Source organism: Eretmochelys imbricata, chromosome 7, assembly GCF_965152235.1.
Source record: "Eretmochelys imbricata isolate rEreImb1 chromosome 7, rEreImb1.hap1, whole genome shotgun sequence".
Taxonomy (NCBI): Eukaryota; Metazoa; Chordata; order Testudines; family Cheloniidae; genus Eretmochelys; species Eretmochelys imbricata.
This window is the reverse complement of record NC_135578.1, coordinates 10,415,224-10,437,340: the sequence shown is the minus strand read 5'-3', so window position 1 is coordinate 10,437,340 and position 22,117 is coordinate 10,415,224. Positions and strand designations below refer to the sequence as shown.

Sequence of the window (22,117 nt, the reverse complement as noted above, 5' to 3'; positions counted from 1 at the left end):
TGCGAGAACATACAACCTTTTCCTATATTGTGGCAAATTGTGTAAGAGGAGGCTTCGTAATACATGATATGAATGTCATCGGTGAAAGAGTGCAGCATGTTGGTGGCCTGTACCAGATGTGTGGGACAGGATAATAAGCATAACATAGGGAGAGTACAGTCAGAGAGGAATCCTCCTTTATGAGCTTGTGGTGCTATACATTTTTTTTAACTCATTTTCTACCTTTACTGTCATGAGAGGATAACTTTACCCAGTGCTGTGCACATGCTCTAGTGCTGCCTTCTGGGATCCATCCTATCTAGTAAGTAATGTAAGATGTGCCTTTGCCCGCCCATTAGGAGGGGAAAACCTTGTACTGTGGTGTTCCAATCTTCTCGCCTCATGACCCTACAGGTAAATATTAAATTTTGCAGTGGCATACAGCAGTTCCTCGATTGTGGGCAGTTTAAAATAATTGGTGCAAATATTTGAAATCCTAAATGGAAAAATGTGAATAATATTTAGTTTCCTTTCCCCACATTTCTTCTCTCACATCCCATTTGGAGAGACAATCCAGAATCCAATCCAAAATCAGATCCAACATACCCATATTTCTTGAGCAGGTGATTTTGTTGGGCACAACCTTCTTCACCCTCTCAATTTTCACTCTGTGACACAAAACAAGAGAAGCGGTGAGATTGAAATTTTGACCAGTACGTTATCCAGATACCTGACACAGTGTGTTGATATGAGAGTGCCTTTACCACAAGGACTTTCTTGGTGGTTTTGCAGCTCCCAATAAGTAGAAAAAGCAGAACTAATAATGTGAGATGCTAAATTTTTTTTTCTTTAGGAAATTGATTAAATGCAAAAATGTACTGTAGACATATTTAAATACTATTTTAAAATGTGATGGGCAGGAAGCATAAGTGATGCCATTTGGTTTTGTGGCATCAGTGTGGGCTGGTTAAGGAGGTGGGGATAAACTTTGGGGATTATTGATATAGCATGAGAAGAGCCAGATGGTTGTATTACACATCTTTTGTGTACTTGTTTGCTTCTTAAAGCAGTTGCAGAATTTTGCCTTGGGCAAAATTTTCTCTGTGCTTGTGTGTTCCCCTCTGAATTTACTTTTGACAAAGTGCATTGCAAAGATGCAGGAATACTGTGCTTTTTCACTTCCTTTCCCTCCTTTAAGTTTGTTGAGTCAACAGAATTGTGCTTAAAAGTAGTTTTTGACTTCTGAAATAAGTTAGTAATTAGGGCAGGTTTTGTGTGTGTGTTCTGCACCAACCGCCCGTTAGAATATTGCTTTTAAGAAGTGTCATTTTTTAAATTTTCCTTGTGTGTTTTGGAGAATGAACTGCAAAAATGGCAAACTAATTTTTTTTAATATACTAGTTATGTAGTGTTCTTGCAATAAAGAAATGTTGTCTTAAAGATTAATGAGCTAATGTTTCCATTACTTATTTTAGGTTTTGAAATTGTGGTGTACCTGATTCATGTTATCAAAAACACTTACTTTGTGGTATTCAGGTTGAGTGGGAGATGGTTATGATAGGTAGGTGGTTCTTAACTGGATGTTTATGTGACATTTGTTGGAACTGCTTATCACCGGAACCACCAAAATTTACATATATTTGTTATTTCCCTTTGAAAGCAAATTATGCTTTATTTCCCATAAAAGATGAGTTGTTTTAAGAGTTTTCTTAAGTAAGATTTACAATGTAGAGGCCTGATGCTTCTGTCACACCGGTTATATGCCAGTGCAACTCCATTGACTTGGTTGGGTTTATTCCTGATTTACTTCACTGTAGGTATGTAGGCAAAGAATCAGGTCCCTATATTTTTATCAGTTACATTGGAAACTATCAAAATAATTGTAAATATTCTTAATCTCTTCTTTTCTGTGAGTGAGGAGCACACTGGTAGAAGTCCACCGTATTCACGTGAGTAGTACCTGTGTTTTTGAGGAGATTGTGTACAGCAAAAAATAAAAATGACTCCCGAGTGGTGGGCCCAATCCTGCACTAGTCTACTCAGGCAGAAGTCCCATTGAATTCCTTCCCGGCCTGGAAACTATGGGATCAGGCCCTTTATTTGGAACCAAGAGTATTTGATGTGAAAACAAGAAATGTACAATTCTAACCGTATTGAAATTTCTGTCTGTTTTTAGTCACAAGTCTGAAGTGACTACTTCTAATAATGATGCCATTGTACTCATCCTATCTGATCAGTTCTTGAAATGTTTTAGTAAGTCTATCTTACAACATTATAAGAAGATAATCAGCTGCCTTAGAAGGTCCCCATCTGGAGTATAGAGTTCTTTTACTGAAAGATGTTTTGCCTTTTTGAGATAGCTCTCGCATTTCATCATCTGTTGTGCAGAGATGAAGTGCATATGAAAAGTCAGTGACTCTGAATCCATCTGTTGTTATTATTTTCCACTGATAATTGGCTTGAACAATGAAATGTCTGTGTCTGTAGCCTTTGAAACTGTACACCCTGTTTATTTTCTGGAGGTCTTACTCCATTCTCTCCACCCCACACTTTTTTTTTTTTTTTTTTTTTTTTTTTGGGCTTCATTTTCTCTCAAGCTTATAGTTAGTGGAGCTTGCATGAAGATGACATCTTTGACTCTGGGCATCAGTATGTGTCACTCAGCATCTAAAGCTTGCCTGCATATTTTTGTCAGAGTCCTATGTCTTTTCTGTTTGCTTCAGTATAGAGCAGTCTTACAGCAGGAAGACTGGCAGATCCAGAATATATAGACACCTTACCTGAAATGTGGTATTTATTTCACTTTTCTTATTAAAATATTAATTTAGAGTCCAGTATCTAATACTTATGAAATTAGATACTACCTATAATTGTATAATATATTCAGTTGCATCTAGTTTTGCACGATACAGAGCATTAATATTGGATTCCACTAACAGCAGTTCCATTAGCCTGCTCAACCAGTATGAGATATATATGAGTAGGGAGGCATAACTACCAGCCAGAACTGCCAAAACAGTCATTAGAAGCTCCATTGGGATGGACAAAGGCTTTTACACAGTGATATACTGATTAAATTTTGTTCTATGGTTTATTTGCATCAAGGTTAGATCACTATCGTCTATGTGAACCGTATTACCTAACACCTTATTTGGAAGGTCATTTCAATGCAATAATAGTGAATAAATATAGGGGTTCTAAAATTTCTTGTGGGATCCCTTCATGGAGGATTTTTTATCCTGTTAGGTTTTACTGGCTCATGATAGCAATTTTATTTTTCTTTTTGCTCTGATTGTGAATTTATGCAAGGGAAAGTAAAAACTGTCTCTTCCCTCCTCCCCTCATGCTACAGGAGTGCAAGGAAGGGTAATAAAATAGGTTAGTCAAATGAAAAGTGCTTGTTCCTCACTAGAATCATTAGTGGAATCCAATATCCTACCAAATCAGCTGTGCTGCATGCTTTGGAATCCAAGCGAATATATGGTGCCTCTTTTTAAGCCCAAATCCTCTTTTTTTGTGTGTGTAAGTGATCTTTCAGAATGCAATTTAGGTACGGAACATAGGGCAGTAGTGTACAGAACATATCACACTGTAGGCTGTAGCATTAGAAAAGAAGGCAGGGGAGTATAATCTTATTTATGTTTCAGTAGCAATCGTTTAATACTGCAAGTTATTAAAAATAATTAAATTACTAAAGCCAACATGTAGCTAGGACTTACAATAAAAGGTCAATGTGATTTGACTCCTTAAATTAAGAAGGGACACTAGTGAATTACAATTGCTTAAAATTTTTGCTTTCTGATTCTGTTGTTGGGGTGTAAGGATGAATGCGACTAGAACATATTTATTTTCTCTGGAAACGAGAATACACTGTGGCATTATGTTATGTATATTTAATTGCAATAATAAATGCTATGGGGTGTTTGGTGGGAAACATGGTCTTTGGTAATTGTAGTTGTTTTTGGAAGTAAATATATTTTTGAGATACTTTTATGAGGACTATTTTAGAAATGACATTTTTAAAAAAAATCTTCAGAAATTTCTTCCTTTCCCCCACATAACCAGTAAAATAGGAATGTATTAAACTTACAGTAATTAAAACTATACTTTGTATGTGAAATGTGTTTTTATGTACAAAAAAGAAAATAGAGGGACAGCACAAATCGTAGAAATTCAGATTTTATATTCTAACTCAACAGTGACTGTTCCCTGTTAAGTCCCCTTTTAGGAAAAGAATGGACTGGAATTCTAATGAATTTTTATTAGGAGTGAAAATGAATTTTCAGGTGGTGGTTTGGTCTGTTTCTGGTTTGGTGGGGTATGTGGTAAAGCCAATGTATGGCTGACAAATGATTTATTTATTTTATTTAATTTTATTTTGCCAGAACAGTTCCCAGATTAGAAATTAATATGATTCATATTGATTATTGCTGTTACTATTTAGTATTGTGTGAGCACAGACTTTAGCTGTGTGCTTTTTTAGCTACTATCCCCTTAAACAGGCTGTGTAGCTTGTCAGAGATCAGGACAGGTAGAATGCACAGCAGGCGTCTGATTTGAGCCAGTTACTCATTTGCTGAGTGTTTGTGTTTATGCAAAGGGGCCTCTTCCTGCATATTTAATCTAGAGTAAGGCAGTGGCTTTTGTTGTGTTTAGACCACATACCTTCAGTCCTGCTTCCTTACACTGCAGCCAGTATTGAAGCACAGAAAGCCTGGATAGTTAAAGTGCTTTCGTGTTTTCAAACTCACAACTTTCTGCAGTTGGTTGGGAATTATTGTACAGCTCAAAGCCTTGCTCCTCCTCATTAATGGGTAAGTTCGTATTTCATTAAAATATGTTACTTTTGTTTCTCTTCCCCTTTATAAATGCACAAAATGCTTGATATTATTTATTGTCCAGTCCTCCTTAAAGCAGTCCTGGTCAGCTGAGGTAGTGAATTAGATCAAGAATACAGGTGCTTCTGGAGTATACCTTTGAGCTTAGAGCTAAATACTGTATTGCAATAGACAGGTTATTTTGAAGGGGGGGAGCAGGGGAAATGAGTTCAGCTTTATTCTTTGTACTAACGAATCCTGTTTTGTAACTATCCTGAAGATAATGCTTCCATTGTTTGCCGAAAGCTTTCAAACAATGTGCAACACAGAACTGTAAAAGCAGCAAGAAACTCTTGTCTTTATTGTCTCCCAAGCAAGGGTCCTCACCAGAATGTCTGTGCTGTAATAGGAAGGTTTTTCTTTGTGGAAATTGAATAGTCTCTTCATTGATATTAATAGCACACTAGAGATGTTAGCCATGATGCAGAGTACCAGGACTATAGAGTAGGGAACCTGATATTGCGGGGGGAAAAAATGACAGTCCTATTGCTGCTCAGTGTGGGAGACATCCCTCCATGAGAACAGAGTTTGCATAATGGCACTCTAGGTTAACTGTTTACTATAGGCATTTTAATCTCCAGCTCTTTTAATATAGATGTAATTACTGTCACTTGCTCTCGTACTTATTAACTCTACAGCTCAGTTTCTGATTCAGTCTGAACAAATTACTTTTAAAAATGACTTTCTAGCAAATCCGTGCAGTGTGCTTGTACAGTACATTCTACTGTATATACAGTGCATGCTTTAATAGTAATAGAAATTCAGCTTCCTTTTCAGAGTCAAATGAGAGAGAATTTATACCAAAAACACAGAAAAAAATGACAAAGGGCACATCTTCAAAGCAGAGTGTTGTAATACATAGAGTATTTGGAGAAATGTGGAAAATGTGTATCAAGGCCAGTAGCAGTTTTGGTTACCAATTAACTATTTCCTTCATTTGAGTAACTCGTCTCAAACAGAAGAGTGTGCTGTTCCACCACATGTTGGAAAGTGTGAGCATCTGAATAAAATTTCATCAATCATATTAAAATATGTAGGGACTTGGGTCTTCTTGCGTGCAAATCAGCCTATAGACTCCTAAGCATTTGTTAACAATAAGACTGGTGAGGGTTTTCAATAACAAAATTACAAATACCATATCTAATTGTAAGTATATTACTTTTATACTCTGGTTTAAAAAAAAACAAAACTTTTTATGAGGAAAAGTACCTCAGTCAAAGCACCTTGTGTGATTAGCGCTATTGTATTCTTAAATTTTGATTGATAGAGATAATAGTTTTCACTTAAAAATACAGACAGGTACTTTAACTTTCCATGACAATAGCTATTTGCATTTCTTTTATCTTTTTGTTTAACATTTGTGGGGGTTGGGATGGATTTGATTATTAACTCTTATTGCACACTAAGGTAAATGCTAAAACAAAGCTTTTGTTAAAGCTTCAAAGGTAAAACAGCAAATATTGTTTTTCGGCTTCAATATTTAAAGGCTGTTAAAGGATACCTCAAAAATATTTTCACATGACCATGACCAAGGATATCACTTTGTTATAAGGTAAGAGAGAGTAGCTTTTTTTCCCCTGTAAAGATGGGCAGGCTTCTGCATTGCTGGTTTTTTGGCAGGCTGAAGACTTTTTCGTATGAGAGAGAGAGAGAGAGAGAGGCAGGGAGGGAGAACAGTTTAGACTAGTGCTATCTGTCTCACATGAAAAGAGATTCAAAATTTAAGTTCACAAGAATCTGAAAGATACTAGCACAGACGGTTCAAAAGAATGGGCACTGTGAAGAGTAAAATATCATGCAATGGAGCATTTGTCAAATGGGGATATGTATATTACGTTTGAAGCCAAGAAAGCTAGAAGGTTAGTTTCTGTTAAACCAAAAATGAGTAAATAAAATAATAGCACACAAGTCGCAAAAGGAGTGCACTACGCACTAGTGGGTTGTGGAAGTGTGTTCAGAATTCCCTAAATGTGTAGTTTTGAAAGGTAGACTTCACAGTTGTGGGTACTGAAAGTAACACTTTTTTTTGTCTTTAAATGGTGCCAGAGTAACACTGTAAGATACAGATTCAGTGGCTGATCCACAGTGGTTGGGGAGGAATCTTTCATATTACTACTTCAGTTATATGTGAGGTCAAGTTTCAAGATGAGAATTATAACACAGCCTCAAAATGGTTAAGACTGGCATTAACTAATGTATGGAAAGTCATTTTAAGAAACCGTGAAGACGTTGCAAGGCTAAAATGCACTGTAAGATTTGATTATTTTGCTTTCTTAACGTTCTGTAAGATGTTCTCTTATCATTTGATTGGACATTTGACAGGTTTGATACTTTCTGGGAACATGTTATGGTCTTTAAGTCAGAAGAATCCAACAAGGGCTAGTAGCTCTCTTTTATGCTAAGTAATTTATATGAGTCAAATAACCAGTCTATCAGTGAAAGATGCTAGACTTATGACCATAGTTCAAATTTTGTACTGTAAGCAATGTGTACTTAACTTGCCTGTTAGCTGTACTTGTATATGATAGTTGATAAAAAAAAAAAAAATTTAAATGAACTGCGATTAGGGATGTTGGCCAAAACTGAGTGTTTCTTTTCCAGCATTGTGATAGAAATGAAATTTAATAATAATATTTTAAATGGAGGAGATTTTCAGGGCTTAGCTTTATCCTCATGATATTTATTTTATTTCAACTTAGAATAAATAAAAAGTGCCCGTATGTGGGCTTTGAGCAGCCAGCAAATTCTTAAAAATCAAAGTGCAATACGAGCAGCTCACTTCTTCCACCAACCATCAGCACATCAGCAAATACAAACACTATACATTTGCCTGTGGCACAATCCATCTACCCTTCTTCAAAGACCAGGTGAAATAAACACACCCTGCCTTACACCTTTGGCTTTCCATCTACATTTCACTTTCCAAATAGGTAATAATGACACCTGGGTCAGAATATGGCGCCTACAGTATCTCATGACAGTCAATATATATCGCACAATAAAAAAATCATAATCCTGATAACTATTGTGGAAGCACTTCTATATGGTAGTCTTTAAGTTATTCAGTTTTTAAAATTTTTTAGGTTCTCAAACTTCAACTCTGGTTCTGATGAAGGCCTATGAGCACCTCTCTACTAGTCATTGTTTAGCAGAATCATTATGCACATCAGATTCTCTAAATTAAAAAGAAAGTTGAACTATAAACAAAATAGCAGATAAAAGTACATTAATTCATTTTTGGCTTCTTTGCAGCCCTTACTTTTTTTCGAACTAAGCTCCCCCACACACTCCAAAACAAAATAAAATCACAAAGATAATATATAATGAAAGCAAATGTCAGCCTGGTTGTCTAGACTTAACTATAACTTGGTTAGATTTGAAGGAAAAAATAGTCTGTTATTCCATTATTGGATCTCACAATTTAAAAAAAAATAAAAAATTCTAATTGTGGTTCTGAGGTTTTTATATTTCGGGGCTTCTAGGAAGCCTTGCAGTAAACAATTAAAACAGAAATGTTCAGTTAATATATTCAGGTGTGAAACTAAAGTTGTCACTAAGAAAAATCAGTCCATCAATAAATACTAAATCAAATTTCTGAAACTGTCTAAAAAAAAAAAAAAAGAGAGAGCCTGCTTTCTAGGTATTGAAATGGAGTTTTTCCCCAGAGGTTTTGGTTTCTAATCATATTTATCCCTTGTAGGCTCTTCGAGGCAGGGATGTTGGCCCCAATCCTGCAAACACTTGTGCCCGTGAGCAACATTTTGCAAGTGAGAAGTCTCATTGAGATACTACTCACCTTTGTAAAGTTACTCAAGGGAGCCAGTGTGTGTGGGAGGTGGGCCTGTGTTATCACACTTTGGCTTCTGTACAATGCCACACATGCTCTAGTACTATACGATACTACTGTTTAATTAGTATAATCTTCCTCCCCAGGTCCCCCGATTTCATTGTCTGATTTATATTATTGATTGAATATAGCTTTACAATCATCACTCACAGTTAGGGCCCCATCCTACAGCACTCACACAACTCACTCTTTCGGATACGATTTGTCCCCCTGAAGAAACTACCCGCGGGAGTAAAGGTTGTAGGATCAAGCTACTAGGGCGCCATCCTACTGTGAGCTCAATGGCAAAGCTTATTGTGTCTTCAGTGAGAGCAGACTCAGGGCCAGTGTGACTAGTCAGGACCTGATCCAAGTCCCACTGAAATCAATGAAAGGCTTTCCACTGACGTCAGTATGCATTGGATCAGGCTCTTAATCCATTTAGAATCATTGCCAGCACTGTCATTTAAAAAAAAAAATGCAGTCTGCTCCCCCAAACAGTCCTGCTTTAACAAATTACAGTAAAAATGTCTTTTAGCCAAAGATCTCCAAGTGCATTGCAAAGATAGGCATTTCCTACATTATCCCCACCCCACCGTTGGATAAACTTGAGACGCAGAGTGGTTAAAGCCAAACATTTCAATCATGTCTACTAAAATCCCAATCCTGCAAATACTTACACTTGTTAGTAACTTTACTCATGTCTGCAGTGCCATTTAAAGTCAATGAGACTACCTGCATACATAAAGTTACTCACATGTATAAATGTTTGCAAGATAGGGGCCATCATTTACATGTCAAAGTTTTGGGGTTCTCAGGCAGCTCAGACTTGTGTTTTTGGAAAATGTTGACCTAAGCCCAAGATCACATACCCAGTCAGTGAGTGATTCCCTAATAGAACTGAAATAATCATCTTTGATTCCAGCCCTGCGTTCAAGTTGCTAAACCATGCTTGCCTCCCTTGAGCAAACACTAGTTTGGGGTTGTTTGGGTTTTTTTGTAGCATGTGTACTGAATATGCTCCACAGGTGTTTAGAAAAATGGGCAAATGTTATATGGGATTTGAGACATTACCAAGAGACAACTTTATTTGAAGTAGTCATTTTCAGGTATTTTGTTTTTTTTTTTAATTCAATTTTAAAATGGTCTACTTGTATCCTGCCAACCTATTCTGTGTTGCAAAGTGCAGTACCACAGGTTTGCCTTAAACATCCAGAAAATAGATACAACAGAACTGATAAACATGAAAATAGATTTAAAGGACCTGATCAAGATCATATTTCCACCAAAGTGGAGTAAAAACCTTTATTGCCGTGACTCTAACAGTAAATAGTATGTCAGAGTTCATGTATTTTACTTGCAAGGTTTTGATGTTTGAAGGTGAGACCTACCTATTGTGCTGTTAATATTGTGCCTGTCTTTTCAGGCCTCAATCAAGAAAATCTTTACTTACCCAAGTAATCCCACTGAAGCCAGTGGGACTGCTTGCAAGCGCTTATAGATCTTGGACCTTAGTCTCCAATATTTTATTATGAGAACTATGTGAAACTTCTCATTAGAGGTGTTTAAAAAAATCATCTAATTTTTGCAAATGAGCAAAAAATCAAAATACAGTACTTTCCATTTTCATCTTGATTTTAACCATTTTTGTCTTGCTAAAAATGTCATTTTTCAGAGGTGTAAAGGTGACATGTAATTGTGAAAATTGTCTGTGTTTGCAGAATAAATGGTAAATAAATGAATTTCCTTCTGAAAGGCAGGCTCCCCCACCCCACCCCTGAGTAAAATGGATGGCAAAAAGCTGCACCAGATCCTGGAAATGGCATACTCTGTCAGTTGATCAGTTTCACAAACACTCCCAAAGGACCCCACCTTTATCGTGTGAATTTTGTGAAACAAAGTTTTATGCAGCCTTATTATTTCACACACTAAAATTTCGTTGAGTTTCTGTTTCATGTTACATTGTCTATATCAGCAAATGCTTGCATATTTGTCTGCCTCTAATGAATTAACATTAGATATTACGTGTACTTCTGCACACTGTTTAGAAGATCAACATTTCAGTTAAATTATGTTATAGTTTTATTCTATTAATGCTTTTGGTCAATTGACATGGAATTAATTCTAAACACTGTTAGTAACTTGATCTAAATTAATAAACAAATGTTTTTCTTTTCTCTTCTACCATATGTTGATCCCAATTACGTGAACAGAAAGTGGCAGATTGTCATGTTTCTTAAAGGATTACATAGTGTTTTGCATAAGAGAGAGTACACAAGATGCAGCGATATAGGTTGTAACACACTTGCTGTTCTTCCTTTCTACTCTATTTTTTACTGACACCCATTTTTCTTATTAACCCTGTGCACTTGGTGTAAAAAGAGGACCTGAACACCCCAAATACCAGTAAACTACTTTCTGAATTAAGCATGACAGATGCATCTCCTCCAGGACTGTATCTTTTGGAAAGGGGGCGGGGGGAGGACGACAGAGAGAACATAAATAGAATTACAGGGGTTACAAACACACACACACACAAATTAACTAAGCAGAGACCTATTCAAGCAAGTCTGCGTTCTGAAACAAAGGACGTGAGTCATATATTATTCAAAGTGAAACTAAATTGATAGACATCAAGATTAAGAAAGTTTATGGTAGAGAACAAAGGTGTCTCATCTTCAGGGATTTTTTTCCTCTGCCCCCCTTCCCTCCCCCCAAACGCCACATTGTTCTTGTTGAACCGAAGAGCCTCACGCTGGCTGGTACTGATAAGCAGCAGTCCTGTGACTTTATTGTTTTTATTAACTCTCTCTGAAAGTCATTCACCATTAAACACAATTGAATTCATTTGTTGTTTTATTTATGTTTGTACTTGCTAATGTGGTAACAATGAAAATGCTTCAGATGTTGTCGCTAGCACTGATCTGCCAATGACATTGTGGTATCCTCTTTGTCTCCAGGGTAAGAAGAGTGACCTTTTTGGGTGGCTGGAACTGAAGATTGCTTTGCAGAAGCAACTAAAGTAGGTAAATACAAATACCATTTTGCACTTAGTTTGTATAGACTGATCTGCCTATATATGGGCCCAATCCTGCAAAACCCATGCATATTTCTTACTTGCGGAAGTAGCCCCTGGATTTAAAGAAGTAGCCCCTAGATTTAAATGGGAATGCTTGCGTGAGTAAGGACTGTAGGATTGGGCTCTAACACACTTTTCTAACCATATTCTGCCCTAACTTAAACCGTGTTCATCTCCCAACTAAACCAATGAGTTAGACCCTCTGTTGAAACTTAGGGAAAGAAGCACAAAGGTGGCCCTTTTGGCTCACGTCCAGCTGCCTCTGGGGCCATTTGGCCACCAATCTTGTCCTCAGTCTAAATGAGAGCAGTCTTCTCTAATTTATGTTGGCTGTCTATTATCCAACTGGCTCTCCCTGCAGCTGGGGATCATGTCATACCCTCTCTCTCAAAGATGCCCCACTCCTCCCGCACTGAGTGGTGTCAGAGATGCTACTGTCTCCTAGCCAGCTGAAGACTCCATTTATATAAGATGAATCCCAAGGGATGGTCAAATTGGCATTATGGCTGCTTTGATTTGGGCTAACACAGCAGCGTAAGAGCAGAATTTGGCTCTTAATCTAGTTACTACTACTTATCCTTGTAACAGTTAAAATGCATGCTTTTTGGTCTTTTGGGGCATATCTAAAAGAAAACAAAACAAATCAGCTCCCTGAAAGCGTTCTTTCTTTAAAAAAATATGAAAATCCTTCCCTTCTACCTTAACTCCTTGCTTTTCTTTTTGTTGACTTTTGTAAGTTTAAAGTTAGAAAGGAATATTAACATCACAAAAGTAGTGATTCATAAAATTAACTTGCAGAAGACAGGAGTAACGCATGTCAGTGTTTGGTATTGAAGTGGTGTCATCTGACTGAGGTTCATATGGCTGCTTTATAATCACCTTCTTTCAGAAATTAATAGTCGGTTAAGCACCATAGCAACAAGCGACACTGATGTAACCGTTAAGCAGTGGCTGCCGTTCACTGTGATGTCAGTGCTGTTCTCTTGACCTTCTTTGAATATAAAATGATGATTTCATTTTAAATTTAGAATTTTACAGAATGATTAAATATATCAAAGAATTAGAGCTATTTTTATTTATTTATTTTTTAAAAAAACATGTTAAGGAAAAAAATCTCAACGCATTCTCTTCTGTTTCAACTTAAAATAGATTTATGGATAATGGGTTCTTTAGCTCTTTGTTGCCAAAAAAAAAAAAAAAAAAATCTATTCAGACAGGATGAAATTCATGGAGTTCAAGTGAATATTGCAATCTATGGCTGTTCCTGTGGTTTATGTCAGCAACACGGTATGCCTTTCCTTGGAATGTGGATATTATTATTGTTTGCTTAAGGGGTGCCTCGGATGTCTTAGGTATTTTTCAGACATTCGAGAAGGGACAGACCCTGCCCTGATAAGATCACAGTCCAAGGCATATAGCTGTTTTGTTTCTCCTTTTGGCTTGATTTAAATTGGCCTGATGCATAACGAAAAACTTTGCACACTGGGATACATTAGACCCCCTCATGCTTTACCGTATGCTTGTACAGAAGAGCTTAATGCTGCAATATGTGGACATCCTATTACATGATATATGTGAGTTTAGGAATACTATTTGCAGTACAAAACAATGTTTTAAACTAACCTGAAGTTTCTGACCTACATCTCTGCAAAAGCAAGGATACTTTGTGTTACGGTAGCTATGATACAACACATGCTTGGGCTTGTCCTCTTGCATGCATCATGTAATACTGAGTAGCTTCGATGAGTCAGAATCGTAATGTATAAGGCCAGAAGGGACCATTAGATGATCTAGTCTGACCTCCTGTATATCACAGATGATTACATTTAATCCAGTTCCCCCAGGTATTAAGCCCAGTAACTTGTGTTTTGACTAAAGCGCAGCTTGTTACACATCTTCCAGAAAAGCATCTAGACTTGATCTGAAGACATCTTGGAGAATCTACCACTTCTTCGAGTGCTTGCTCATGTCTGTTCCACATTAGGTGTGTGTGCTCGCCACATGCACCAGTGCCGGAAGTTTTTCCCTCAGCAGTATCCGTAGGGGAGTGGCTCTGGTGTCCTCTGGAGCGGCCCCCACATGGGCCGACTCCCCCCACCCTCAGTTCCTTCTTGCTGCCAGTGACGGTGCACGGACCGTTCGCTGCTCTTACTAGCATTGCTTAGGCTTCGTTTGTACGAACTAAAGTTCTTGTAAAGTTAGTGTACATAGTTAGTAGTTGAGTTAGTTAGCCTTTAGCAGTAGTTTAGAGTTTCGTTAGTCCCATCGGGGACTTAGCTAGGGGACGAGGCATGCCCTGGTCCCCAGGCTTTAAGCCCTCCGATTACTGTAAATGGCCCATGCCAGTGAGCGATCCGCATAGTACCTGTCTCAGGTGCCTTGGTGAAGGGCACATAAGTGATAAGTGTCGAATTTGCAAGTCCTTTGAACCTAGGACTAAGAGCTTGAGTTCAGACTCCAAGCGCTCCTGATGGAGTCAGCACTCGCTCTGGTCCCAGAGCAAAGGTCCAACTCGGCACCCAGCACCACTGCATCAGTGTGTAGTGCCACACGCCGACAAGCCAGCACTGATCCCCATCCATGGCCCTGGCCAAGAAGTCGAAAGCCGGTGGAGGATGGTCTCCTACTCCCCGCAAGGGGAAGGACAGGGCTGGGGGCGAGCTAAGACCTGCGCTGGGCAGCTCATCTCCCCTGTCAGGAAGTTGGGCTTCAGCTCATGTCGAATGATGCAGCCCACCCTGTTCCTTGCCTGGAAGCCTGAATACAGAGGTGAGCCTTCATCAGCTTCAGGGACCCTTCTGTTCTCGAACAGGAGGTTCAGGGGCTCTTACAGCTGGAGAGGGTGGAGAAGGTCCCACCTCCTTACCGGAACAAAGATTTCTGTTCTTGATATTTTCTGATCCCAAAAGCCAAGGATGGGCTGCGTCCCATCCTGGACCTTTTAGACCTCAATAGCTACCTAAGGAAGCTAAAGTTTCTCATGGTCTCTCTGGCCTCCATTATCCCCTCCCTGGATCCGGGAGACTGGTATTCTGTCCTCTACCTGAAAGACGCATACTTTCACATAGAGATCTTCCCAGGACACAGACGCTTTCTCCGTTTTACGGTTAGTTCGTCCCACTACCAGTTTGCAGTCTTTCAGTTTGGCCTGGCTACAGCACCAAGGGTATTTACCAAGTGCATGGAGGTAGTTATAGCCTACCTCAGGTGTCAAGGTATCCAGATTTACCCCTCCCTTGACAATTGGCTGGTCAAAGGCAACTACAAGGCTCAGGTCCAACACAACATTCCTGTACTACAAGCCATGTGCTGCTCCTTGGGACTACTGGTCAACCACAAAAAGTCCATGTTAGTTCCAGTTCAAAGGATAGAATTCATTGGGGCCGTGCTCGACTCGACCCGGGCGAGAGCGTTCCTACCATTGGTCAGGTTTCAGGCCCTGATAGACCTTATTGCGGAAGTGTCTGTGTTTCCCCTGACAACGACCAGGGTGTGCCTGCACCAGCTAGGCCGCGTGGCGGCTTGCACATATGTGGTCCTCCACGCAAGGCCCCGCATGTGGCCCCTGCAGCAATGGCTGGTGTCAACCTATTCCCAATCCAGGGACCAGCCCGCCGCAGTGGTGGACCGATCATGAGAAGGTGATGTTGCCAAAATGCACGGCAGAACACGCAATTTAACAGCATGCAGAGTTGTTCTGAAATGCCAAGACTTGTTTCCATGGCCAATTATGGATCCGGTCCGGCTCCCAGTGACGCCAATGGCATGACTTTACACGGTGATTTCAGTGACGGCAAAACTGGTCTCTCTTTTTACCAAATATAAAATAAATACAAAACAATTGACACCCTGGGCTGAGAAGCTGCAGATCGAGTTTCAGCGTGGTGGGAGTCGACGCTGCAAAGATAATAAACCATGGTAAAAGGAGTTCATAATGGAAATGGTAACGGAGTCCTAATTAGAGTGGTGTCACTGAGATAAGAAGGGTTAAGGGTTTGGTTGATTTGAAATTGAGCTCAACTGCTTGATTACTGAATTTCAGGTGAATCCCATCTTCTGTGTTAGTAGATAAAGTGGCTCAGTGCATTCACAAAGCAATGCTCTTCACTTCTTCAGCAACAGTTGTATGGTCCTCTGCTTCCCAGAACTGCATGGAAATCTGGTCTCAGGCATACAGAGTCGGATGAGAGGACAAGGGTGGTGCAGGAGATTTTTTAGCTCCAAGTATTTTTTGTGTGAGCTCTGAAGAATGCACAGTGACAAAAATAACTGAATAAACATAGTAAGGGGTTTTGATGGTTAAACCTTCAGCATTCAGATGTTTGTATTCTCCTTTATTAAACATTGTTAATCATAATGTCTAATTAAATTGCTTTACAAACCAGAGTCAGTTTTCTTCAAAGTGAGAATCAGAATTAAAATATTGATTTTTTTTCCATAAGGAGAGGAGGGAAATGTATTTATAGAGAAATATGCTCAATAATGTTAGTTTTCCTGCAGTAGTCATTTGTTTAAATGTTACATAAAGGCATTTTTGGTAACCAAACAAATTCAGTAGGCATTGTAAGTCAGGGATAGCTTGCATGCTGCAAAATTGGAAAGTACAAAAACATGTTACTAAAGTTGTACATTATTGATAACAAAAGGTACATGCAGACTTTCAAGATAGAAGAGATAGTATCCTTTAGAAAACCCCTAACGAGAAAAAATCAACACAAAAGGATTTTGCAAAGTTACACTTAGTTTAAAATTTCAACTCTTAATGCATGGCAGAGTTAAATGGTGATTAAATATTGATAACAAAACTGTAGCTGCTTGTAATTCAGGATCCAGTGAGACAATCAACAAATTAATCTTTGGGTCTGAGCTCAGTTCGTGCTCTTATATTTTTTCTCTACAGGGCAGAACAAGTAAATGCTGCTCTACCTTTTTTCTGTCCCCTTAAGTGTGACATAAAGATGAGCCAAAAGGTTTTTCTCTCCACTGCATGATAAAATAGGCCACACCATTTTTCTTTATGGAAAATAACCCATGTAGGAAGCCAGAGATTTCTCTCTTAGAGTTCCCACCAGCTTGTTTGAAGAGGGGAAGAGCCACTCCCTGACCGAATATGTAACAAAGGCATGGCACAGTGACACTTCCATACATCCCTCTTCTGGTTTCCCCTGCTGGCAGCTGTCTGCAGAGCTCCCATAATCAGGGCTCTATGCAAAACTTAAGACAGCCTCAAAATATGCTAACTTTGAGAAGGTTGCTCCTTGTTGCTACAGGTTTGGGGACATGATGTGCCAAGTACACTCATGGACCTGGCTCTCCCCTTTCCTGTGTGTGGCTCCCCAATCCCCCAGTGGGAATGTAGGAAGGGGATAGGCTGTTATGGAAGTGGCTTCTCCCACCTGCTGCACAGCCAGGGAGAGACCTATGCACAGAACAATAGGGGCCAGTGATGCCTTTGATAGTAAAAATATTAGAATTTATAAGAGTAATTCTTCCCTTTAGTGCTTAGCTTCTTTCACTCAAGGATCTCACTATGAAACAGCAATGATACAATACCCCTGGGTGCACGTATGTGTGAGAAAGAGTGAGTGAGTGAATAAGTGTATTAGTACATACCAATTTATAAATGAGTAAACCGAGGAGTATACCGATGAGTAAGCAGAGAAGTCAAGTGACTACGGTCAGGCTGAAAATCCAGTGGGAGAGCTGAAAATAGAAACCAGGAGTCCTGATTCCCAGTGATTTTGCTCTGATCATTACATGACAAAGCCTCCCAGTGATTCTCTTTTACATACACAGTGCTAGGATGGCCACTTTTGGGATTGGTGCCTATATACACTATACTGCTTAATGTGAAAAGTCGGAAAACAGTGCGTTTTAGTGGTTAGCACGGGAAACTTGCATTTAGTACTCCTGGATTTTAGTCTCAAATTTGCTGCTAGCTCACTGTGCGACTTTGGTGAAGTAATTTGACTGGTTTGTGTGCCCATCCCTAAAATGGGGTGTACCAACCTCCTGCTTGATGTCATTAGACGTACTGTGAGATTTAGTAATTGTAAAGCACTTGAGATCCTCAGATGAAAGATGCTGCGGAATTCAGAGTGAATTTATCTGAATCTCTATAATCTATAGTTACAGAAGCTATGTTACATCTGCATGTTGTGGGATGGACAAACTCAGACTCAGTGCACTCCTCTGACAACAAAATACTAATTTAAATCTATACCTAGTTTCATAAGGAGTTTAGTCTAGAAATGGGTAGAACTGTGATTTTTCTGAAGCCATTTGATCAGGAAGATTAATAAAATAAATGAAGGCATTTTGGAAAAGTTTTTGAACAAATCTCATTAGCATGAGCTGTTGGAATGCTGTACTGAAGACTTCAAAGATTTGTCAGAGTTGTTCTCTCTAAACTATTATCTGCTGGCATTAATGATCTCAGGAGAACTGTGAGAACATGTTTTGTTTACATACTTTTGGCCTTGCCCACCCCACTCCCCACTACTCTATATATCAGCGGTTTTCAACATTTTTCTCATTTGTGGGCCCTTAAAAATTTTCAAATGGAGGAGCGGACCCCTTTGGAAATCTTAGACATAGGCTGTGGACCCCCGGTGGTCCGTGGACCACAAGTTGAAAACTACTGCTATATATAATAATGTTGCAAGTGGTCTAGTAGGAAAACATGTCTCTCCGTTTTTAGGATAATAAGTAACAGGTTCTGATCCTTCTATGTTTTGTTCTTGGGCAAAATCATTCTTGGTTTCAACAGGGCTACTCAAGTGAACAAAGTGAGCAAGATTTAGTGAGTTCTTTATTTAATTCTACAGTCTTTCTTCCACTTCTCTAATGTATTTTATTTAAGCCCTTATCAAGTATCTACCAGGTGGTGGCTTGTATTACTCCATGCTTACAATTTACCATCATCCCATTTCAAATCTATAATATTAACCACACAATGAAGCGTCGTGGCTTGGTGGTTAGCATGTGCCTCTAGATTGAGAAACTATTATTCTGATCTTTAGCCACACTGTTACTTTTCAGTATCTAGGTTAAGACTGAAATGCATACTCTTTGATGGGCTCATCATTGGTTCAAATTATTTGCAGTGATCAGAGGTGGTTGCATGTATCAAAAATCCAGAAAGATGATTGGCCAATGGGAGCTGCTGGAAGCGGCGCGCGCCGAGGGACGTACTGGCTGCCGCTTCCAGCAGCTCCCATGGGCCTGGAGCGGCGAACCACGGCCACTGGGAGCCGCGATCGGCCGAACCTGTGGACGTGGCAGGTAAACAAAGCGGCCTGGCCTGCCAGGGGCTTTCCCTGCACAAGCGGCGGAACAAGTTTGGGAACCACTGCTCTAGACCTATATCTTTATAACTATGTTGCTCAGGAATGTAAAAAACCCACACCCTCAGCAAAGTAGTTATACTGACCTAGTCTCTTTCCCCCTCTCCCCCACAGTAGACAACGCTATGTTGACGGGAGAGCTTCTCTTGCTAACGTAGCGACTGCCTCTGAAGGAGGTGGATGAACTATGCAGACAGGAGAAATCTCCCGTCAATGTAGGAGTGTCTTTACTTAAGTGCTGTAATGGTGCAGCTGCTCCGATGCAGTGTTTTTAAGTGTAGACCTGCCCCCTAGCAAGCCCACCTGGCTTGGGAAACAGAGTTGGGAAAAAAAAAAAAAAAGGCCATGAACGAAAAGTTGGAGCACATTCTTACTCCTTCATCGGAGGCTGTTGGACTCTCTTTAACCCCTCATGCCAGTCGTTGCTCTGTGGTGGACATGGGTACTGGGTACACCACTTACGCAAAGGTGCTGGAACTAGCAGTGTTAAGGGTGCAGCAGCACCCCCTGGCTTGAAGTGGTTTCCATCATATAGAGAGTTTACAGTTTTGTTCAGTGGCTTTCAGCCCCCCTGCTATAAAAATTGGAGCCTGTCTCCAAGAATGCAGTGCAGTACCCACTTTTGTGCAGTAAGGTTCTGAGTTGGATGGGGAAATGACTGCAGAAACCAGATTTTGTCAGGTATGGCACACTTTGGTCGCCTCTTAATGACGGAGTGGCCTTTTGCCTTACACCAAGGCATGTCTTCCCGGCATATTTATTTTAGCTTATTGTAGCAGTGTTATGTTACAGTGGCAACATTACAACATCCGTGACGTCAGTGGTCATTACAATACCACCCTCTTCATTTGCAAGCTATTAAAGCCAAGGCATTTTAAAAAAAGACTTCTTTGGCACGGGTTGCCTGTCCACATTTGTGATTCCCACACGTGAAGGCATATTTCTCTACCTTTAATGGCCGGAGCTTCAGTCACCACATCCAGGATGTTAAATTGGGAAGGGTTCCTCCCTGTAAATCTGTGAATTGTAAGTTGGGAGTGTCTCACCTCTCATGCCCATGTATTTTTTTTTTCAGTGTGCTTTGTACAAATTCTTCGTAATTGCTCAAAATAGTCATTTGACTTTGAGCTCACTGTTTACTTTTTTATTTTGGGAGCACAAACATTTGAACATTTGTAACTAAGGCTCTGGCGTCATTTCCATTACAAATCATTAATATAATCAGTTTATAATTTGGTCTCCAGAATCTGTTCTGGCTGAAATTTGGTGAGTTGTTTTTCAGGTTTTTTTTTTTTTCAAAAGAGAAATTGGCTGCCTTCCTCCTCCTCAGCCCTCCTCCACGCCCTTTTTAAAAAGGTTAGAGGATTCTCTGTTTTTACTCTTTCTACTTCAATAGTATGAATCTTTATCTGTTGTACCTAATTCGCGGGATGTTGAGGATTAGTTAATCCCACTTATGGGGAGGGGGGAATTATGTGCACAGGTACAGTAGCTTCTGATAATAGAACAGCTCCAACAGTGGAATTTTCACGTGTAGGCAATGCTTTCGATAATATTGGTAGCAGTCTTTGAAAATGGAAAACACTATAGTACAAATCCTATAAATAAATCAATGGGTTAGGTGGTAAGACTTTTTTTTTTTGGGGTACTCAGTGCTACCTATCTGATCCCTCTCTCACTTGAAAAGTTCTTTTTGTATAAAATGTCTTGTGCTTATTCTTCTGCTAGGGGATTTTGTGGTGCTGCTGCTGTTCTTTGTTTCGGTTTGACTCCTGTAAATAGACAATATGTTTTTGATTTGGAGGGCTTAAAAATATTCGGTGGATTTTGCAGTTTTGAAAAGTATCCAGATATGTTCTTTTGGAAGACATATCTGAAAAACTGATGGGCCCAGAAATCGCAAATTGGTTTTACATTTCAATGAAATCTGGTGCCCAGGAGTACTTGGTTGGTGGTGGTTGTTTTTTTTAAAAGGAGCGTAGGTGGTTGATTTTGGACTTGCTTGTTAAGAACATTTTGAACCCCTGAGAGCTCTGGTTTGGAGAACATTATAAGCCCTGTGAGAGGTCTTACAGAAGTTGTAAGAATGGTAAGTATGTCTATAAAGTCAGTTATGAGAGACAGATAGGGTAAGACCATGAGTGAGATTCCACAAGTCTGCTATTGATCTTCCTTTAACAGTCTCAAAAAATCATTTATCCTCTCAGAGTAAGACTTTGAAGGAAAGTTTGATATTAATTGGACAAAGTGTTTTGAAGCTAAAGGAATTATTCTGATTTGCATTGGTGCACCTGAGAGCAGAATCTGGCCTCGTTATTTTTTCTCTCTTTGAAAGTTGGGTGCTCAAAAATGACTTGGCCAGGAGCTGCTGAATTTATTTTGGTCATTTGTCCTTCAAGGTCTAGGACATGTATGGGGAATTAATTTTGAATGTATTCCGTAAAAGACTCGAATCTCTGAGCGCCCCATGAATACTTTGCAGAGTTTATAAAAACCCCAATAGCTTTTATAGAGTTGCTCCAATGGGATTACAAATTCTGTAGGTTTATCCTGTGCACTAGTTTGTAAGGTCTTTTAGTTAAGTTGTCTAGTTCAAGCAACTTAGAAATGTCACAAAAACACATGGTATAGCTTCTAGTTTTGTAAAATGAATAGAGTTGATTCAAGGATATTACACTCACCATGGACATAACTGGTGAAGTTTATAAGCTTCTTAAGCCAAGTAGTTTTGGCTTAAAGAACAGAGCTTCATGGTAACACTACCTGGAGCTTGTATGCTCTGGGAATAGTACCTATTCAGAAAAGCTACTAAATGTTCAGGTTACATGCAGATTGCCTGTGGAGTTTGAGGTCTGCAATTGCAGATCATCCCTGGCAAGGTCTGCAGGCTAATCAGGCGGACTTCTCAATCTCCATGTTTAACGATGTGGAACTTTACAGCATCCTTAACCATTGCATATTAAGCTTAGTAACTCCACAGATAATGCTCATCCCTCTTGTGATGATGCCC

The 22,117-nt window shown here is 39.4% G+C and overlaps 1 protein-coding gene across 12 annotated transcripts in view; it reads left to right on the top strand.

The window, feature by feature from the left end:
* FOXP1 (forkhead box P1) overlaps window positions 1-22,117 on the top strand; it is a 495,960-nt gene that overhangs the window by 198,418 nt on the left and 275,425 nt on the right. For 7 of the 12 annotated variants that reach the window (XM_077820968.1, XM_077820966.1, XM_077820977.1 and 4 more), the window contains one exon: window positions 11,643-11,708. The gene's annotated coding sequence lies outside the window, so the exon portion shown is untranslated. Of the gene's footprint in view, window positions 1-1,718; window positions 1,797-1,893; window positions 1,929-4,763; window positions 4,794-11,642; window positions 11,709-22,117 lie in introns of those variants that run through there. The other 5 variants (XM_077820967.1, XM_077820965.1, XM_077820971.1 and 2 more) reach the window with 4 other exon arrangements.